At 39.1% G+C, this 15,000-nt stretch overlaps 3 non-coding genes across 3 annotated transcripts in view; all 3 read right to left on the bottom strand.

Moving 5' to 3' along the window:
• Positions 1 to 87, bottom strand: part of LOC148166727 (large subunit ribosomal RNA) — a 4,039-nt gene extending 3,952 nt beyond the window's left edge. Inside the window, exon 1 of the ribosomal RNA XR_015770976.1 lies at positions 1 to 87. This exon is cut by the window's left edge and continues 3,952 nt beyond it. This is a non-coding gene — a ribosomal RNA (large subunit ribosomal RNA).
• Positions 88 to 745: 658 nt separating this feature from the next.
• On the bottom strand, positions 746 to 902 carry LOC148166728 (5.8S ribosomal RNA). The gene has a single exon (XR_015770977.1). It is a non-coding gene; the product is annotated as a 5.8S ribosomal RNA (ribosomal RNA).
• Positions 903 to 2,524: 1,622 nt separating this feature from the next.
• Positions 2,525 to 4,445, bottom strand: LOC148166729 (small subunit ribosomal RNA). Its single transcript, XR_015770980.1, has one exon. It is a non-coding gene; the product is annotated as a small subunit ribosomal RNA (ribosomal RNA).
• Between the last annotated feature and the right edge of the window lie 10,555 nt (positions 4,446 to 15,000).

Consider the following 15,000-nt stretch of genomic DNA (forward strand, 5'->3'; position numbering starts at 1 on the left):
GCTACTGAGGGAATCCTAGTTAGTTTCTTTTCCTCCGCTTAGTAATATGCTTAAATTCAGCGGGTAGTCTCACCTGCTCTGAGGTCGCATATGAAAAATAAAAATTTTTCATTCGGTCATTTCGACGATCACGACACGTCTCCCATTCCTTGCTATACGTGTTCGTCATTTTTCTTTTTAAAAAATGGCTAAGTTTACAGAAACGCTTACGATCTGACGTCTGTCGCGATTTGCATTACACGTCTCGGACACGACGACCGTCTATAACGTTCTCAACCTTAAAACGCCATTTTTTTTTTTTAAATGACGACATGTTGAAGAAATAGGACGTGCTACGCCGAAAGACCAGCCAACAACTACAACAAGTAGTAGTTGGTCGCTTTCGCGTCTTAAGATGTCGCGCAAATTTACTCGCTGCACGAGAAACGCACACAAACACACGATTCTACGACACACCACGCAAGAACATGTGCCGACGTAAACACTTTCGTATTTATGATTCGCAAGGTGGACGTCCGACGGACTTTGTAAAAAAAAATACAAAGCATACCCGTCCCGTCCTTTTTGACGAAAAAACACGCTCGAGTAAACGTCTCGGCACACGTTCGAGGCGTGCGTCGTTATATCGTGACGTAAGTGACGATCACGTACATTAATGAGTACCTATTCGACGCGTCGCAACACATCCAACACGCTCCGACGTTTTCGTCCGAAAACGAAAACCGAGCAGTCTTTGAAATTGACACGACCCTCAGCCAGGAGTGGTCCGGGAACATTATATCCGAGGACCGCAATGTGCGTTCGAAATGTCGATGTTCATGTGTCCTGCAGTTCACAAGTTGACGCGCAATTAGCTGCGTTCTTCATCGACCCACGAGCCAAGTGATCCACCGTTCAGGGTAATCTTTTTAAAATTTAAACGCTCGTTCCACAAGAACCCCGATCATGCCGATCGTCCAGCTGTCTATACACGTCTTGCAAAAATTTTTGCGTACGTGCGTACATCCGAAACGAAAATGATCTTCGTGGTTCCGAAACGTGCCACGTCTAAAATTTCGGTGTTGTGGTATGGATATTTATGATTCTCGCTCTTAATTGTCTTTCGTCCGTACTTTCTCGTCTGAAAGGGAACGCGATCGTCGGTCTCAGTTTTACGCGTACGAAAAAATTAAAAAAAATATTAACCCAAACACAAATTTGTATCCGCGCACCGAAAAAGAAGCACTTTTCTTTTTCACGCGGTCTCCGCTTTTACACGCAAAGTACGAGCATGTATGTGTGAAGATGGGACATGTTCGATACGATTTTAATTAGGAATTTGCCAATTTCCTTTTTCTCAGCAATAATTTTAATAAATAATGCTGCTTTCTCTCATAAACTACATTTTCGGTAGTTTTCCTTTATTGTGTCTTTCATTTAGTGTGCGTGTGTGTGTGTCAAGCACTTTAAAAAGTGTGACGAAGAGACGGTTTTTGATCGATCGGAATGAACACATCATTACATCATCGTACTCGTTATGAAAAAGCGAATTAGTATCCGCCGTAAGCGAAAAGAGATTTTCGCGGGCGGTCTTTGTGTTCGTGTTTCAATTTTCTTTCTATATTTTTTCGTCGCCAAACCGAAGACAGATCGTGAATTTTGACGAAAAAATTTATAGACGTGCCAGACTGAGCGTCTAACATAAAATCCTCAAGTTTACCGTTCTATATCGTGACTTAATGACGATTGACGGTGTATATAATTTTGAAATGGTGCAGTCGTACGCTCCGTAAAGAGAATTTTACCGTTTCTAACGAAATCACTTTACCACATCTACCAAAAACATTAAAAAAGCAAGGTGTGATGTGTGTGCGATCGCTCGTTTAACGGCGCTTTCAAAAAACTCTTTGAAGCGTCTAACGACGAACATCATTCACGCGAATCGTAGAATCGGGAGCGTTTCTCGCCGGTCCCGTAGCCGGGCGTAAATCATTTAAAACCCACGGTGTCGTAACCTAATTCGACACCTGCGATTTTCTTCTTTCTCGACTACTCTGCTACATCCTCTCCGTGTGTCCGAAAAAAGAGGACTTCTAACGTCTTTCGACTTTCGCGGTGGAGTTCACAACTTTCCGCGATCCGGTCGAAAAACCGAAAGCGTCCCTCCTTCTTTCCATCATTGGAAAAGATCGAGAGATAGTACAAAAAAAATCAAAAAATCTAGGTACCCGAAGAAACAGCCGTATGCCCGAGCGAATTCGGTTTTTCTCGTTCAAAAAAGGTGAAAAACTCGATCGCAAGGACCGGCGCTGCGGGCCAGCGTAACGCTATTGTTTTTCCGAATATGTACGATTCGTAGTTCAAAACGTCGTACACACGGTGTTTCAAAAAGAAACAAGCAACGGCACGACAAAAGATCGTGCCGTCGACTCCATGTCATCGACGACGGTGTTGTAAAAACATAAAGTGTACATCGACACGATCAAATGAAAATGCATAATAATAAATTATACATATGTCAAAATTCGTGTGTACGAGGACACGTTAATGATCCTTCCGCAGGTTCACCTACGGAAACCTTGTTACGACTTTTACTTCCTCTAAATGATCAAGTTTGGTCATCTTCCCAGCGACATCGACGACGTCGAAACGCCATCGCGTACCGGTCCGAAGACCTCACTAAATCATTCAATCGGTAGTAGCGACGGGCGGTGTGTACAAAGGGCAGGGACGTAATCAACGCGAGCTTATGACTCACGCTTACTGGGAATTCCTCGTTCATGGGGAACAATTGCAAGCCCCAATCCCTAGCACGAAGGAGGTTCAGCGGGTTACCCGGACCGCTCGGTCAGGGAGGACACGCTGATTCCTTCAGTGTAGCGCGCGTGCGGCCCAGAACATCTAAGGGCATCACAGACCTGTTATTGCTCAATCTCGTGCGGCTAGAAGCCGCCTGTCCCTCTAAGAAGAATTGTTTGTACGCCGACAGTAAAAACCGCGCACGACCACCGGGCGAACCCAGGATCGACGGGCCTTTGGGATGTCGAAATACGCCTATTTAGCAGGCTAGAGTCTCGTTCGTTATCGGAATTAACCAGACAAATCGCTCCACCAACTAAGAACGGCCATGCACCACCACCCACCGAATCAAGAAAGAGCTCTCAATCTGTCAATCCTTCCGGTGTCCGGGCCTGGTGAGGTTTCCCGTGTTGAGTCAAATTAAGCCGCAGGCTCCACTCCTGGTGGTGCCCTTCCGTCAATTCCTTTAAGTTTCAGCTTTGCAACCATACTTCCCCCGGAACCCAAAAGCTTTGGTTTCCCGGAAGCTGCCCGCCGAGTCATCGGAAGAACGTCGGCGGATCGCTAGCTGGCATCGTTTATGGTTAGAACTAGGGCGGTATCTGATCGCCTTCGAACCTCTAACTTTCGTTCTTGATCAATGAAAGCGTTTTTGGCAAATGCTTTCGCTTCTGTCCGTCTTGCGACGATCCAAGAATTTCACCTCTAACGTCGCAATACGAATGCCCCCATCCGTTCCTATTAATCATTACCTCGGGGTTCCGAAAACCAACAAAATAGAACCGAGGTCCTATTCCATTATTCCATGCACACAGTATTCAGGCGAAGTTTTAGCCTGCTTTAAGCACTCTAATTTGTTCAAAGTAAACGTGCCGGCCCACCTCGACACTCAATGAAGAGCACCGCGGCGGGATTGAGTTGGGCCGCCCTCTCGAGCTAAGCCCACCGGCAGGACGTCCCGCGGCACGCCAGTTGACACCGCGAACGATGAACCGGCGGCGCGGGACACAGATTCGACTACGAGCTTTTTAACCGCAACAACTTTAATATACGCTATTGGAGCTGGAATTACCGCGGCTGCTGGCACCAGACTTGCCCTCCAATTGATCCTCGTTAAAGGGTTTAGAGTGTACTCATTCCGATTACGGGGCCTCGGATGAGTCCCGTATCGTTATTTTTCGTCACTACCTCCCCGTGCCGGGAGTGGGTAATTTGCGCGCCTGCTGCCTTCCTTGGATGTGGTAGCCGTTTCTCAGGCTCCCTCTCCGGAATCGAACCCTGATTCCCCGTTACCCGTTACAACCATGGTAGGCGCAGAACCTACCATCGACAGTTGATAAGGCAGACATTTGAAAGATGCGTCGCCGGTGCGAGACCGTGCGATCAGCGTAAAGTTATTCAGAGTCACCAAGTTGTACGATGACGGAGACCGCCACCGATTGGTTTTGATCTAATAAAAGCGCTCCTTCCGTTTCCGGTTGGAGCTCTGTTTGCATGTATTAGCTCTAGAATTACCACAGTTATCCAAGTAAATGTGGGTACGATCTAAGGAACCATAACTGATTTAATGAGCCTTTCGCGGTTTCACCTTAATTTGGCTTGTACTGAGACATGCATGGCTTAATCTTTGAGACAAGCATATGACTACTGGCAGGATCAACCAGGGAACTGCGTTCTTGTTTTAAAATAAGAGAGTTTTAGTCTTTCTTTCCTTCTAGTCATATAAGCTACAATAATCGTAGAATTTCGGAAAGACACCTGCTGCTCTTATAAAAAACTGAACACTTTCCTATTATTGTTTTGAAGAAAGTGTGCGTGTCTGCGAAACGAAAACCTCGTAAGAAGAGACGTAACGCCACGCGATCTTTCTGGATGGAAAATTTTTCGACATTTTTCTCACATCATCCTTGATTGAATCTCCTGCAACAATTTTATTCTTATTCATCCGTTCTAAGTTGTCGTCGTCGTCGAAATAAATAATTTGTACACACTTCGGGGTACACGTTTGTCAAAATTCATGAAATGCAACGTAACATTTTTACTTTAATAAATTTTTACAGTGCATTCAGATCGACTAAACGAACAACGACGGATGAATTGATTTATGGATTTTTATTTGTTGCGACTCATCGGAGGAGAGAGTGAAGAAAAAATAATCCAATATCATGGTTACGGAATAATTTTCTATGACTTTTTCATCCTTGTTTGAATCTTGCAACAATTAATTTTATTCATCCGTTCTAAGTTGTCGTCGTCGTCGAAATAAATAATTTGTACACATTTCGGTACACGTTTGTCAAAATTCATGAAATGCAACGTAACATTTTACTTTAATAAATTTTTACAGTGCATTCAGATCGACTAAACGAACAACGACGGATGGATTACTTATTTTTGTTGCGACTCATCGGACGAAAAGTAGAAACATAATCCTCCATTGTAATATAGTTTTTACGGAAAATTTTTCTTTTATTTTATATCCTTGATTGAATGCTGCATTTTATCCGTCTTTTTTTCGTCAAAAACAGAGATCAATGCGATTCATCGGACGAAGAAATAATTTCCCAGTTCAAAATTTAGAGATTTTTGGGCACATCGACTTGAAATTTTATCGTAAAGAAAAAATATCGTCGTCGACAAGCAAAAGTTCAAACATTCTCCATACTCTTCGCTAGATTGAAAGCGACGGTTTATTGTGAGATTTCTCTTTAGAAATATTCACACGTTACGAGTTTATGAAATTTTATTTATTTCAAAATTCTCGCTCGGACTTTAGTGAGTTGACGCATTTGTTAATTTTTGGTCGTTCTGACACGAACACATAAAATCTTTGATTGCATTTGGACCGCTAACATAGAAACGCTCGCCGCATCCGCAATCTCGCTGTGCATGGTCAATGGCAAGATTTGTCATCCCTCAAACGATGGTGGGTCCACAGGGTACACATTCCGGCCATCGTCCCAACTACGGGTAAGTCGCGGTGTACGAGAGGTAACAAGATAATCGGACGCACATAAAATCACATTTCGATCGTACGCTTTTGTCCGCTGCTACATACCACCACTACTATCCCTATATATGCCAGCGCGGCAGCGTTCAGCTCTGAATCACTCGATGCGCGAAACGGTCGAAATCCCATAGCGCGCCGGCCGCTCGCTATGGGCGAGGGGTCGGGTAAATCGGTCTGATCGCTCGGTGCAAAAGTCCGTTTGGGTACTTAGAGACGGAATTTTAAAATTCTGATTTCGCAGATCAATTTCAAGGGTCATTAGGACTCGAATGCCGTTAACGGTGTTTTGAAAAAAATATTTTTTACGTTTTTACGGCATTTCGACCGAACACCTCAGTTCCGACTTCGGACTTAGAATAATTTTCATCAAAATTTCGAACGCCTCAGTTTCCAGAGGGTTTTAGATCCCGTTTAGTTAGGGGTTTGAAATTATCACAGCCACCCTTGTTTGGTGTTAGTTCGACCGTAACTTTTGTTCGTTTGCATTTAATTTCGATTTTTCTCGGACTTTTGGTCAATGTAAATTTATCAACCGCTACACTTCCGACTTCGGACTTAGACGAATGAGCGCCGAACGCTACAGTTTCGACTTCGGACTTAGAAAAATTTCGCTCGACCGCCACAGTTTCGAATTGGACTTAGAAAAATTTCGGTCGAACGCCTCAGTTTCGAATCGGACTTAGAAAAATTTTGGTCGACCGCTACAGTTTCGACTTCGGACTTAGAAAAATTTCGTTCGAACGCTACAGTTTCGACTTCGGACTTAGAAAAATTTCGCTCGACCGCCACAGTTCCAACATGAGACTTAGAAAAATTTTCATCAAAAATTCGATCACCTCAGTTTCGACTACGGACTTAGAAAAATTTCGGTCAACCGCCACAGTTCCTACTTCGGTCTTAGAAAAATTTTGATGAAAATTTTGAACGCCTCAGTTTCCAGAGGGTTTTAGATCCCGTTTAATTAGAAGCTTGAAATTATAAAATCTACCTTCTATCGATGTTAGTTCGACCCAAACATTTGTTCGTTTGCATTTAATTTCGATTTTTCTCGTACTTTTGGTCAATGTAAATTTGTCAACCGCTACACTTCCGACTTCGGACTTAGACGAATGAGCGCCGAACGCTACAGTTTCGACTTCGGACTTAGAAAAATTTCGTTCGAACGCTACAGTTTCGACTTCGGACTTGGAAAAATTTCGCTCGACCGCCACAGTTCCAACATGAGACTTAGAAAAATTTTTATCAAAAATTCGAACACCTCAGTTTCGACTACGGACTTAGAAAAATTTCGCTCGACCGCCACAGTTCCTATTTCGGACTTAGAAAAATTTTCATCAAAATTTCGAACGCCTCAGTTTCCAGAGGGTTTTAGATCCCGTTTAATTAGGAGCTTGAAATTATAAAATCTACCTTCTATCGATGCTAGTTCGACCCAAACATTTGTTCGTTTGGATTTAATTTCGATTTTTCTCGGACTTTTGGTCAATGTAAATTTGTCAACCGCTACACTTCCGAGTTCGGACTTAGACGAATGAGCGCCGAACGCTACAGTTTCGACTTCGGACTTAGAAAAATTTTGTTCGAACGCTACAGTTTCGAATCGGACTTAGAAAAATTTTGGTCGACCGCTACAGTTTCGACTTCGGACTTAGAAAAATTTTGTTCGAACGCTACAGTTTCGACTTCGGACTTGGAAAAATTTCGATCGAACGCCACAGTTCCGACTTTTTTTCGAAACTGTAGCGTTCAGTCAAATTGCCGTAAAAACGTAAAAAACTTTTTTTACAAAACATGGTCGACAGCATTCGAGTCCTAATAATCCTTGAAATTGATCTGCGAAATCAGAATTTTAAAATTCCGTCTCTAAGTACCCAAACGGACTTTTGCACCGAGCGATCAGACCGTTTTACTCTACCCCTCGCCCATAGCGAGCGGCCGGCGCACTATGGGATTTCGATCGTTTCACGCATCGAGCGATTCAGAGCTGATCGCTGCCGCGGCGGCATATATAGGGAGTACTGATGGTAAGTGGCAGCGATGACGGACAAGTACGCACGATGAATGGATTGACATGAAATCAAATGTGCGCGTCCGTACGATCTGTTACCTCTCGTACATCGCGACCCCGTTTAATGATATTATGCTAAATTAAAAATAAAAATACATCGATGAAATAAAAAGTGGTAAATCTCTAGAAAGACAATATACCGCTGTGAATAAAAATTTCTCGATGAATAGCGAAATGTGAATTAGTCCGCCTGTAACGTGCATTTTGCGAACGAATTAGCTAATTCACCGCTAGTTAAAAAACGTGACCACCCAGTGCTCTTATCCAAAGTCGTCTGCAAATGAGATGAAATTAATAATCTTGACTCTAATGCAGACGACAAATTGAATTGAATAATTTACTTGAATAATGTGACGGATCTATAAAATAAAACACAAAGCCCGAAACACCAAGCAGTAAAAATCTCGATTATTGTTCCGCCCGTTGAAAAACAAAAGATCCGTCACATGGTAAGCAGAACTGGTGAAAATTGTGAAAGACTTGTTTCTCCTCCGATAACAAGCTTGAATTAAATATGATCAAGTGAATGATATTGGAAACCAAAGAACGAAACTGAGGAGAAGCAAATGTTCAGTAATATATTATGAATAATTATAATATTAATATAAATAATAATATTATATTAAAAATGGGAATTGTATGTGGTTGATGGAAAAAGTTTTTTTTTCTGTTGACCGCTACAGTTCCCAATTTGGACTTAAAAAAAAAAAAAAAAAAAAAAAAAAAAAAAAAAAAAAAAAATGTGTATACGGAAGGTAAAAAGCAAAAAATAAAATATTTTATTATTTTTTTTACGGGTCCCTACCGCTACAGTTCCCACTGAATGTGTCCTTTTCGCGCTAAGTCCATGCAGTCGCTACAGTTCCGAAACTGGACTTGTAAAAATTTCGACATTTTTGAACGCATCAGTTCCGAACGAGGTTTCAAAACTGTAGCGTTCGGTGTAAACGCATCAGTTCCGAATGAGTTTTCGCAACTGTGGCGTTTCATTTTTGTGCTTTCATGGTTGCATAAACAATCGCCAGTGTGAACGCTTCAGTTCCGAATGAGTTTTCGAAACTGTAGCGTTTCATATTTCTGCTTTCATGGTTGCATAAGCAATCGCCAGTGTGAACGCTTCAGTTCCGAATAGATTTTCGAAACTGTAGCGTTCAATGTGAACGCTTCAGTTCCGACTTTGGACTTAGAATAATTTTCATCAAAATTCGAACGCCACAGTTTCGAAAGGGTTTTAGATCCCGTTTAGTTAGGGACTTAAAATTATGACATCCACTTTCGATTAATGTTAGTTCGGTCCGAACTTTTGTTCATTTCCATTTAATTTCAATTTTTCTCGGACTTTTGGTCTTTGTTAATTTTGTCCTTTCGAAACTGTAACGTTCAAAGTGAACGCCTCAGTTCCGAATAGATTCTCGAAACTGTAGCGTTCAATGTGAACGCTTCAGTTCCGAATAGATTCTCGAAACTGTAGCGTTCAATGTGAACGCTTCAGTTCCGAATAGATTCTCGAAACTGTAGCGTTCAATATGAACGCTTCAGTTCCGAATAGATTCTCGAAACTGTAGCGTTCAATGTGAACGCTTCAGTTCCGACTTTGGACTTGGAATAATTTTCATCAAAATTCGAACGCCACAGTTTCGAAAGGGTTTTAGATCCCGTTTAGTTAGGGACTTAAAATTATGACATCCACTTTCGATTAATGTTAGTTCGGTCCGAACTTTTGTTCGTTTTCATTTAATTTCGATTTTTCTCGGACATTTAGACTATGCGAATTTTAGATTTTTCAAGCTGTAGCGTTTGGCGAGAACGCCGCAGTTACGGACAGGTTTTGTGTCAGACTTTCAATAATCTGAAAAAACTCCGAAAAAAGAAAATAATTAGTGTTTTCATGGTTGCATAACAATTTAAAATTCATGCACAAAAATAATCCATCTATATTTCCGTTATTCAAGAATGCAAAGGAAAGACGAAAGTTCGGCAACAATTAGTTTCCGCGGTTGCATAACCATTCAAACGTTATGCTTAAACACAATCCATTTACGATATATAATAAAAATAAAGCTTTATTATCAACTTTGAAGTCCATTCTATTGCTGATCTTTAGACCTATAGATTAGGTCAAGATGTCAAATGTCAAAAAACAACTACAGGTTCCTGTATTTGTAGCAATGCTGGCGCCATCTGTAGAACAGTTACCTAAACTTGAAAGTCAAAAAAATTACAGCTTTCTGTAACTATTAATGTTGGTATCGCCACCTGTTAGTCGAAAACATAATTTAGTGGCGCCATCTATATGACAGGTCTGGAACTTCAGAAATGTCAAAAATTACAAGATTCTGGGTTAATTTACGTATTTTTCTTGAATTTTAAGCATAATTTGACCTGACCTGACCCTAAAATGGCGCCATCTATGTGTCAGGTCTGGAACTTCAGAAATGTCAAAAATTACTGTTTTTTCCTTTATTTTACATATTGTTTTTGAATTTTGGCGCCTATTTTAACTCAAAAATGGCGCCATCTATATGACAGGTCTGGAACTTCAGAAATGTCAAAAATTACAAAATTCTGGGTTAATTTACGTATTTTTCTTGAATTTTAAGCATAATTTGACCTGACCTGACCCTAAAATGGCGTCATCTATGTGTCAGGTCTGGAACTTCAGAAATGTCAAAAATTACTGTTTTTTCCTTTATTTTACATATTGTTTTTGAATTTTGGCGCCTATTTTAACTCAAAAATGGCGCCATCTATATGACAGGTCTGGAACTTCAGAAATGTCAAAAATTACAAGATTCTGGGTTAATTTACGTATTTTTCTTGAATTTTAAGCATAATTTGACCTGACCTGACCCTAAAATGGCGTCATCTATGTGTCAGGTCTGGAACTTCAGAAATGTCAAAAATTACAAGATTCTGGGTTAATTTACGTATTTTTCTTGAATTTTAAGCATAATTTGACCTAACTGACCCTAAAATGGCGCCATCTATGTGTCAGGTCTGGAACTTCATAAATGTCAAAAATTACAAGATTCTGGGTTAATTTACGTATTTTTCTTGAATTTTAAGCATAATTTGACCTGACCTGACCCTAAAATGGCGTCATCTATGTGTCAGGTTTGGAACTTCAGAAATGTCAAAAATTACTGTTTTTTCCTTTATTTTACATATTGTTTTTGAATTTTGGCACCTATTTTAACTCAAAAATGGCGCCATCTATATGACAGGTCTGGAACTTCAGAAATGTCAAAAATTACAAGATTCTGGGTTAATTTACGTATTTTTCTTGAATTTTAAGCATAATTTGACCTGACCTGACCCTAAAATGGCGTCATCTATGTGTCAGGTTTGGAACTTCAGAAATGTCAAAAATTACTGTTTTTTCCTTTATTTTACATATTGTTTTTGAATTTTGGCGCCTATTTTAACTCAAAAATGGCGCCATCTATATGACAGGTCTGGAACTTCAGAAATGTCAAAAATTACAAGATTCTGGGTTAATTTACGTATTTTTCTTGAATTTTAAGCATAATTTGACCTGACCTGACCCTAAAATGGCGTCATCTATGTGTCAGGTCTGGAACTTCAGAAATGTCAAAAATTACTGGTTTTTACTTTATTTACATATTTTTTTGAAATTTGGCGCCCATTTTGACCCTAAAGTGGCGCCATCTATGTGTCAGGTCTGGAACTTCAGAAATGTCAAAAATTACTGTTTTTTCCTTTATTTTACATATTGTTTTTGAATTTTGGCGCCTATTTTGACTCAAAAATGGCGCCATCTATATGACAGGTCTGGAACTTCAGAAATGTCAAAAATTACAAGATTCTGGGTTAATTTACGTATTTTTCTTGAATTTTAAGCATAATTTGACCTGACCTGACCCTAAAATGGCGCCATCTATATGACAGGTCTGGAACTTCAGAAATGTCAAAAATTACAAGATTCTGGGTTAATTTACGTATTTTTCTTGAATTTTAAGCATAATTTGACCTGACCTGACCCTAAAATGGCGTCATCTATATGACAGGTCTGGAACTTCATAAATGTCAAAAATTACAAGATTCTGGGTTAATTTACGTATTTTTCTTGAATTTTAAGCATAATTTGACCTAACTGACCCTAAAATGGCGCCATCTATGTGTCAGGTCTGGAACTTCAGAAATGTCAAAAATTACAAGATTGTGGGTTAATTTACGTATATTTCTTGAATTTTAAGCATAATTTGACCTAACTGACCCTAAAATGGCGCCATCTATGTGTCAGGTCTGGAACTTCAGAAATGTCAAAAATTACAAGATTCTGGGTTAATTTACGTATTTTTCTTGAATTTTAAGCATAATTTGACCTGACCTGACCCTAAAATGGCGTCATCTATATGACAGGTCTGGAACTTCATAAATGTCAAAAATTACAAGATTCTGGGTTAATTTACGTATTTTTCTTGAATTTTAAGCATAATTTGACCTGACCTGACCCTAAAATGGCGCCATCTATGTGTCAGGTCTGGAACTTCAGAAATGTCAAAAATTACTGTTTTTTCCTTTATTTTACATATTGTTTTTGAATTTTGGCGCCTATTTTAACTCAAAAATGGCGCCATCTATATGACAGGTCTGGAACTTCAGAAATGTCAAAAATTACAAGATTCTGGGTTAATTTACGTATTTTTCTTGAATTTTAAGCATAATTTGACCTGACCTGACCCTAAAATGGCGTCATCTATGTGTCAGGTCTGGAACTTCAGAAATGTCAAAAATTACTGTTTTTTCCTTTATTTTACATATTGTTTTTGAATTTTGGCGCCTATTTTAACTCAAAAATGGCGCCATCTATATGACAGGTCTGGAACTTCAGAAATGTCAAAAATTACAAGATTCTGGGTTAATTTACGTATTTTTCTTGAATTTTAAGCATAATTTGACCTGACCTGACCCTAAAATGGCGTCATCTATGTGTCAGGTCTGGAACTTCAGAAATGTCAAAAATTACAAGATTCTGGGTTAATTTACGTATTTTTCTTGAATTTTAAGCATAATTTGACCTAACTGACCCTAAAATGGCGCCATCTATGTGTCAGGTCTGGAACTTCATAAATGTCAAAAATTACAAGATTCTGGGTTAATTTACGTATTTTTCTTGAATTTTAAGCATAATTTGACCTGACCTGACCCTAAAATGGCGTCATCTATGTGTCAGGTTTGGAACTTCAGAAATGTCAAAAATTACTGTTTTTTCCTTTATTTTACATATTGTTTTTGAATTTTGGCACCTATTTTAACTCAAAAATGGCGCCATCTATATGACAGGTCTGGAACTTCAGAAATGTCAAAAATTACAAGATTCTGGGTTAATTTACGTATTTTTCTTGAATTTTAAGCATAATTTGACCTGACCTGACCCTAAAATGGCGTCATCTATGTGTCAGGTTTGGAACTTCAGAAATGTCAAAAATTACTGTTTTTTCCTTTATTTTACATATTGTTTTTGAATTTTGGCGCCTATTTTAACTCAAAAATGGCGCCATCTATATGACAGGTCTGGAACTTCAGAAATGTCAAAAATTACAAGATTCTGGGTTAATTTACGTATTTTTCTTGAATTTTAAGCATAATTTGACCTGACCTGACCCTAAAATGGCGTCATCTATGTGTCAGGTCTGGAACTTCAGAAATGTCAAAAATTACTGGTTTTTACTTTATTTACATATTTTTTTGAAATTTGGCGCCCATTTTGACCCTAAAGTGGCGCCATCTATGTGTCAGGTCTGGAACTTCAGAAATGTCAAAAATTACTGTTTTTTCCTTTATTTTACATATTGTTTTTGAATTTTGGCGCCTATTTTGACTCAAAAATGGCGCCATCTATATGACAGGTCTGGAACTTCAGAAATGTCAAAAATTACAAGATTCTGGGTTAATTTACGTATTTTTCTTGAATTTTAAGCATAATTTGACCTGACCTGACCCTAAAATGGCGCCATCTATGTGTCAGGTCTGGAACTTCAGAAATGTCAAAAATTACTGTTTTTTCCTTTATTTTACATATTGTTTTTGAATTTTGGCGCCTATTTTAACTCAAAAATGGCGCCATCTATATGACAGGTCTGGAACTCCATAAATGTCAAAAATTACAAGATTCTGGGTTAATTTACGTATTTTTCTTGAATTTTAAGCATAATTTGACCTAACTGACCCTAAAATGGCGCCATCTATGTGTCAGGTCTGGAACTTCATAAATGTCAAAAATTACAAGATTCTGGGTTAATTTACGTATTTTTCTTGAATTTTAAGCATAATTTGACCTAACTGACCCTAAAATGGCGCCATCTATGTGTCAGGTCTGGAACTTCAGAAATGTCAAAAATTACAAGATTCTGGGTTAATTTACGTATTTTTCTTGAATTTTAAGCATAATTTGACCTGACCTGACCCTAAAATGGCGTCATCTATATGACAGGTCTGGAACTTCATAAATGTCAAAAATTACAAGATTCTGGGTTAATTTACGTATTTTTCTTGAATTTTAAGCATAATTTGACCTGACCTGACCCTAAAATGGCGCCATCCATGTGTCAGGTCAGGTCAGGTCAGGTCAGGTCAGGTCAGTTAATTTGACCTGACCTGACCCTAAAATGGCGTCATCTATGTGTCAGGTCTGGAACTTCAGAAATGTCAAAAATTACAAGATTCTGGGTTAATTTACGTATTTTTCTTGAATTTTAAGCATAATTTGACCTGACCTGACTCTAAAATGGCGTCATCTATGTGTCAGGTCTGGAACTTCAGAAATGTCAAAAATTACAAGTTTCTAGGTTTATTTACATATTTAAAAAAAAAAATTGTAATTGTGGCTTTCCATCGAAATTCATCTACTGAAAAATGTAGCTGTTTTCAACTTGTTATTCCGTCAAGTTTTGAATTTTCGTAATTGCAACGTTCGAATGAAATTTGTGGATTTATGACTTTTCGGAATTGGTCAACTCAAAAGTTTTAAAATTGTAACGTTAGATTGAAATCAGTGAGCTTAGAAGTTTTCGGAACTGTAACGTTGGAGGGAAGTCTGTGAATTTATAAGTTTTCGGAAGTTTAACGTTCGAGTGAAATCAGTGAGCTTAGAAGTTTTCGGAACTGTAACGTTCAGCTG

This window comes from Gnatocerus cornutus, unplaced genomic scaffold (genome assembly GCF_029298725.1).
Source record: "Gnatocerus cornutus isolate USDA-ARS CGAHR unplaced genomic scaffold, icGnaCorn1.1 Chromosome186, whole genome shotgun sequence".
NCBI lineage: Eukaryota > Metazoa > Arthropoda > Insecta > Coleoptera > Tenebrionidae > Gnatocerus > Gnatocerus cornutus.